The sequence below is a fragment of the Palaemon carinicauda genome, chromosome 10 (assembly GCF_036898095.1).
Source record: "Palaemon carinicauda isolate YSFRI2023 chromosome 10, ASM3689809v2, whole genome shotgun sequence".
In the NCBI taxonomy this organism is placed as follows: domain Eukaryota; kingdom Metazoa; phylum Arthropoda; class Malacostraca; order Decapoda; family Palaemonidae; genus Palaemon; species Palaemon carinicauda.
The window spans coordinates 109199956-109206407 of NC_090734.1; positions in this window are offsets into that span (position 1 = coordinate 109199956).

Below are 6452 nucleotides of genomic sequence, written 5' to 3' on the forward strand. Positions count from 1 at the left end.
TTGAAGAGCTGTTGAAATTATATGATTATCAGGATTAGAGCAATCTCTTTTGCTCGTTACGCTGTTCCAATCCCCGCCTATAATCAAGTTTCGTAAATTGTGTCTCATGTAATATAACAAAACATTTAAAAACAGTTCCTCTCTTTCCTTTTTCTTATTTGTCCCTGAAGGGGCATACACATTTATTAATAGAAAATCTGTTCCTTGATATGTACATTTTACACTGATTATTTGGCCCTTTACATCCATCTCCTGATTCAGAACCTTCACTCTCGACTTTTTATTGAAGAGGATAGCAGTACCTCCCTTCAACAAGACAGTTGGATTCAATATTATATCGCAATGCTTTTCAACATACTCAAGTTGCGAAATATCTTTGACATTGTGTTCTTGCACAAATATTACATCCAAATGATAAAAGTACATAAAATCAATCAATTTACTTTGCTTATAAGACATACATAATCCATTAACATTAACAGTTGCTAAATTAAAGTAAGTGAAGGTTACAAATATAAGAAAGAAAATCTAAATCATTTATCCAATTTGAAACGTTTATTCACTGGCAATCGATTCATCTCGTCTTCAGAACTACTTTTAGGTTCATCAAACACTGATGTATCTTCGCCCATGTTCGACTCGGAAAGCACTCCATTATCTTTTGTTAGCCTCAGACGAATGCCTTTGCTTGGTTCGTCACTAATTGTAGCTTGCCACATTTCGGCGTCACTTGCTTTACCAAGGTTGAAAACACTGTCTATTGTAGTTTCCCCACCACAGTCCACATTATTCTCTTCATTATCTTCACATTCCTGAATTTCACTTATCACCTCTTCGATTGAATCCTCCTTATTTTGTACGACACATAATTGAACGTCCATTTCCTTTCCAATGTCTGTCTCGTCTGCGTGGATTTCTGCTTCAACTGTCGAAATAACGAGTCCTTCGTCAGGTGGTGCGGGAATTTCCACAAGCCTTCCAGCTCCTTCCTCATCTTGTCCTTCGTTGTCCGTTTCCACTTCGTCCATTCGTCCATCGCCAGTCCTCGTCGCGGTGGTCGTTCTGATGCTTTCATGGCCCAAGCCCGAATTATCGTTCCTTACTTCTAGCCCCTTTCTCTCTTTTCCATTCGCCGATTTGGCTCCACCTCCATGCTCATCTTCCCTTCCATTATTGTTCTCGCTGGATGAACTACTCTTTCCATTCTTAGGTATTTCAGGGAAATCTCCCTCATTAATAATGTAATTACTCTCACTAATATTCAAAATGCAGTCCTTTACTAGATGACCTTCTTTCCCACATTTGTAACATGTTCTACTCTGTCCACTATATAAGAAGGTTAAATTATAGCCACCAATATAAATTGATGAAGGGATGTTTTCTTTAACTCTCATCTTTGCTGTGCGAACGCCATTGAATAAACCCTCAAAGGGCCCAACTGCAAATTTGTTATGCCTTAAGTGCTCTACCTTTCCATACCTATTCAAAATATCTATTATCACTTTATCATCCATCTCGAACGGTGCGTTCCTTATCGATACATACGAAACTTGTGAACTTAAATTTATAACCTTCACAGAGTCTGTTTCACTTAACTTTATAACTTTATCCTCGAAATTCTTCAAAACATCGGCAAATACATTTGCAGAGATTAGCTTTACCACAACCTTATTTCTATTTATATTCTGAACACCTTTCATGTCACTAATTCCTAATTTCATATGATTAAACAACACATTACTAACACTTTCCATGGTCACATAAGGCGCTGTAAAATGCAGGCCAAAGGAGTCTTTTCTCCTGAGAGCATGTTGTGTATTATAAGCCATCTTAACTAACCTGTTTTTATGTTTTGATTAACTGCCAGTTCTGTGTTTCTTGGAAACGGAGGGAGAGCGGGAGGGAGACACTACGAGCCCCTAACCCCCGAGGCAAGTCGCCTCAGGGCATACTCGTTCACCGGCCAAGAAGCTGGTTCGCCAGGTGTGTAATCAAAAGTAAATTTGCCTAAATTACAACACTGTCTTGGCACATATAACACTAAAAACACACCGCTAGTATCACATCACTTTTATACACTGCTGGAACAGTAGAAAGACGAGAAAGAGCCCATGGTATAATCTCAAAGTTGAGAAAGACAGGAGCACTTGAAAACACGTCTTCCTTCTTTGCCCGACCAAAGTGAAGTCCAATTTGCCGGCATTTGATATATATATATATATATATATATATATATATATATATATATATATATATATATATATATATATATATATATATATATATATATATATATATATATATATATATATGTATGTATGTATATATATATATATATATATATATATATATATATATATATATATATATATATATATATATATATATATATATATATATATAAACTGAGGTTCTGTAATAAAAGTTACTCAGTTGCTTTCATCCAGATTTTGAGTCAAAACCTAGTTTTGGCTCATCACATTGGTGACCCCGGAGTGACCCGCTCCTCCTGCCTTCCCCTCCCCCCACCACCCTCACAATTACTATGACGTCCTCAAAGCATACCTTCTACAGCAGTACTCGCCGTTGCCACCCGCCCATATAGCAAAGCTTTTCAGCTCTCTCAATAATGGTTGGGGAACCAAAAGGGCTTAGCTTGCCCTCAGGGAAATGACCAGTATCGCTCGCCTACAATCTGCAGCAGACAGATCTCTTCATGAGGTGAACCTACTTCGAGCCCTTTGGGTACACTGTTTCCCTGAACCTGTACGCTCTGCCATACCCGATGTCGATAGTTCACCCATAAAGGACTTGATGACCAAAGCCACCGCCCTTATGGACACTCACTGCATGACCTTCCAGAGCTCCAGCAACGCCTCCACTCCTGACGAAGAGGACACCTATTCAACTCCGAATGAAGCCGACGTGAATGCCGTAGGTCATACACGCCTACCCCGTGTCGAGCCGGAGCGGCGACAAAGCCACCCATCCACCACCACTTTTTCACGCCCCAACCAACGACGTCTACAGCCACTTACTGCCGCCTATTGGCCGAAGTTTTGCTACTACCACTCCAGACTCGGGGTTACCGCGAAGAAATGTACAGTACCATGCGTGTGTCACACGATTATACATAGTAAGAACATTTCTCTTTTTTTTATATAGTCTCCTTTGTATCTTCGCTCTCCCCTCGCACTGATAGCGACCTGAATCAACTTGTTTGTTTTTCTCACCATTGTTGGTTGAACAGGAAACAGCCTGTTATATCTTATGGCCTTTTTGCCCGCAATTGATGTATATATAAACTGATGCTCTGTAATAAAAGTTACTCAGTTGCTTTCATACCGCTTTTGAGTCAAAACCTCCTTTGGCTCGTCACAAATGTTACGTGGCAATACTTCTACCCTACCGCTCGCTTATCAGGCTCTGAAAGGTTAGCCCAAAAAGATAATAGAAGCTCACTGCTATTCTACTGGGCATAGAAGGATTATGAACCTTACCCCTACCCAACCAAGTTCTAATAGGTTAAGATAGGAATATGGTATCCTTTACAACCATACTAAGACTAAACGTTCAAGGGAGCTTTCAACAGGAAACCATCACCATCTTTTGAGCCCTACAAGAAACATTAAGTACTTTTTCTATTTCTTACTTTCCTGTCACCTCCGTGGATATCATTTTCAAGAGGATAACTAAGCTTGTCAGCCAATGTTGAAAGTTTATAGGGCTCTCTCCCTTTGACTTTTCATCTATTCTTCTCTCATTTATATCTACAGCTTCTTTACTCACGTCTTTGAAAATCGTTAAAGAGATTAAAACTATGAAGCAAGTTTTCCTGATTCGAGAAAAAGTACTGTTGCTGAACATTTGATGAGTAGTGTTCAGGGACCAGCGTCCCCAAATTTATGTTCAGCAAAGTATTTGGGCACTTGGCCAACGTGCGTCGTCGAACATATACCACTAAACAGAGTAGAGGAGCAACACAAGAATGCTCATTTGCGACCAAAGCGAGCCATTGTTGATCAAATATTAGTAGGTGAATAATTAGTGGTTGTTCGTTGGCTGACATGCTCCTATATACTCGTACACTTTGTGTGGGTAACGATGGGCATAGGTAGGAAGGATTCTCATTATTTATGCGAGCAGCAGACCAGGTGACCAGACGATATTTAATCTTGCCTACAATAGATATGTCAGAAAACCCAATAAACCAGAAAATAATATAAATTATATGCATATTGTCTTTACGAATACATATCAAAGATGTACCATCTATACAAATTATTTGATCAGTAAATACAACACGCAAAACGAGTTCAGTGCAGAATAGAATACTAAATATATCACAGGGTGAGGCTAATAATGTTTGTGTAAGTTTAAAGAGAGAGAGAGAGAGAGAGAGAGAGAGAGAGAGAGAGAGAGAGAGAGAGAGAGATTCATTATCTACAAGTACAGTTATTATAAAACTGGGTTTATACTATGATGATAAAAATGAAAATAAAAAAGAAACACAGATATTTTTATAGTTTCAGGAGGACATTGCAAAGCAAAAAGTAATAAAAAGACGCACATAAAGCCTCGTATCCTGATTCGTATTCATGAATTCAATTTGATTTTTTCAAAGAGACAAAGAAGGGCTCCACGCTGCAAATTCACTTTTAACTTTACTACAAAAGACATAACTGGTTCTTTAAAAAAAAATCTTAATTAAAAGGAATGTCTCTTTTGCTGATAAATATTTTTTCTGAATTTCTAACATAATTTCGATTTTTTTTTTAATATTAACTTCCCAAAAAATCAATTTGCAGAATTTTAAACATTAGATACATCCAAGATAAGCATTTAATGCTATGGACGTTCTGTTTGTTTACCCCAACAGTCTTTTTTTTTCTTTCTTTCTTTTTTGCTCGTTAGTGAGAGTGCAGCATTAAAGACATTCAGCAATTATTCTCAGGTATTTGTATGCTATTAATTATGTAAATATTTGGGTCCTTTTTTAACTATTATTATAATTTGAATCACTTATTAGTATTCTGCAGTTGTAAGTCTTGGGAGTAAGCATTGAATAAACACATTTATAATTATTTTGAAATAACAATCATTCGCACTGGACATACAGAACTTCCACTTGATAAAAAAAAGCACAAGTAAGGAACGTGATGAATTTATTGCATGTTGTTACTAACGAGTTTTTGCAATATAATAGGAAGAATAGCGGAATTTATCTACTCAATCCTTCGAATACCAAATTACTCAGACTATGACGCTACTCAAGAGTTGACAACTATGACTGTATGGTTATCACAGAAGATGACTTTGAGTTACAAAAATTTAATTCTATCAAATAAAGGGTTTAAAAGGAAAGTGTTACCATTTTTTTTCATGTGTTCCATTAAATTCAAACCGTAAACTAATTTGAATATGCTCTTAATTACAGCACATAGCATTTTTACTTTGAACTAGTTCGAGTATTTTTTTTTCTTTTTAACCAGATGGTTTTAATTCTGCTCTGACACTGACTCTATTTGAAAGCTTAGAATACAAATTTCACAAAGGCAAAGTCAAAGTCAAAGTCAAACATCTTTATTTCATTATAAAATGGCTATTTTCCTACGTAACAATATAGATTATTCACATAAAATGAACAGTAAATGGATTGTAAAAATATAGGATATATATAAATTCAAATTTCCTTTTAAATAATAAAGTACTAAAATTTAGAAATTTTCGTATTTCAAGAGGTAGTTTATTCCACAATGCTGGTCCCCTTATTGCCATTGAACGTGAACCTAAATCAGTTCGATAGTTGTCTACATATAGATTTTCATTCTGCCTTGTTAATGCATTAATACTATTACCAACTGTAGGAAATGTGAATAGCCAGTTGGGATATTATTTTCTCAAACATTTAAAAAAAGATACACAAACATAGCATATACAATTTTCTTTTAATCATATCCACTTTAATTGCTGGAGGATTGGAGTGATTTGGTCGTTTTTTCACCCCGATGACAATTACTCTACCAGCAAAGTTTTGAAGTTTTGAGCTTTTTCCATGTGGATATCATTAGTTACTCAACCATATCTTGATACAGCAGTTTATTACACTCAGGACCAGACTTTCCACAATTAGAGCCCGAGTAGTATCATCAAAGTAATCTTCTACCCGTCTTAGATACATTAGAATGCCACAAACTTTTCTACTGAGCTCGTCAATGTGGATACTGAGTGTCTTTGTGTAGACCTAGATTTTTCATATGCTGACTTATCTTCACTTCTTCATCATAACATTTTATTATAATGTGATCAGGAATTTTACTAACATTCTGTGAGCTACCCATAAACATGCACTGGGTTTTGGTGGCATTTAACAGTAGTCCTTTTCTTAGAAAGTATTTCTTAATTTCGAGTAATATTAGTTCACCCATTTTAATCAAGGATTCTAGATTTTC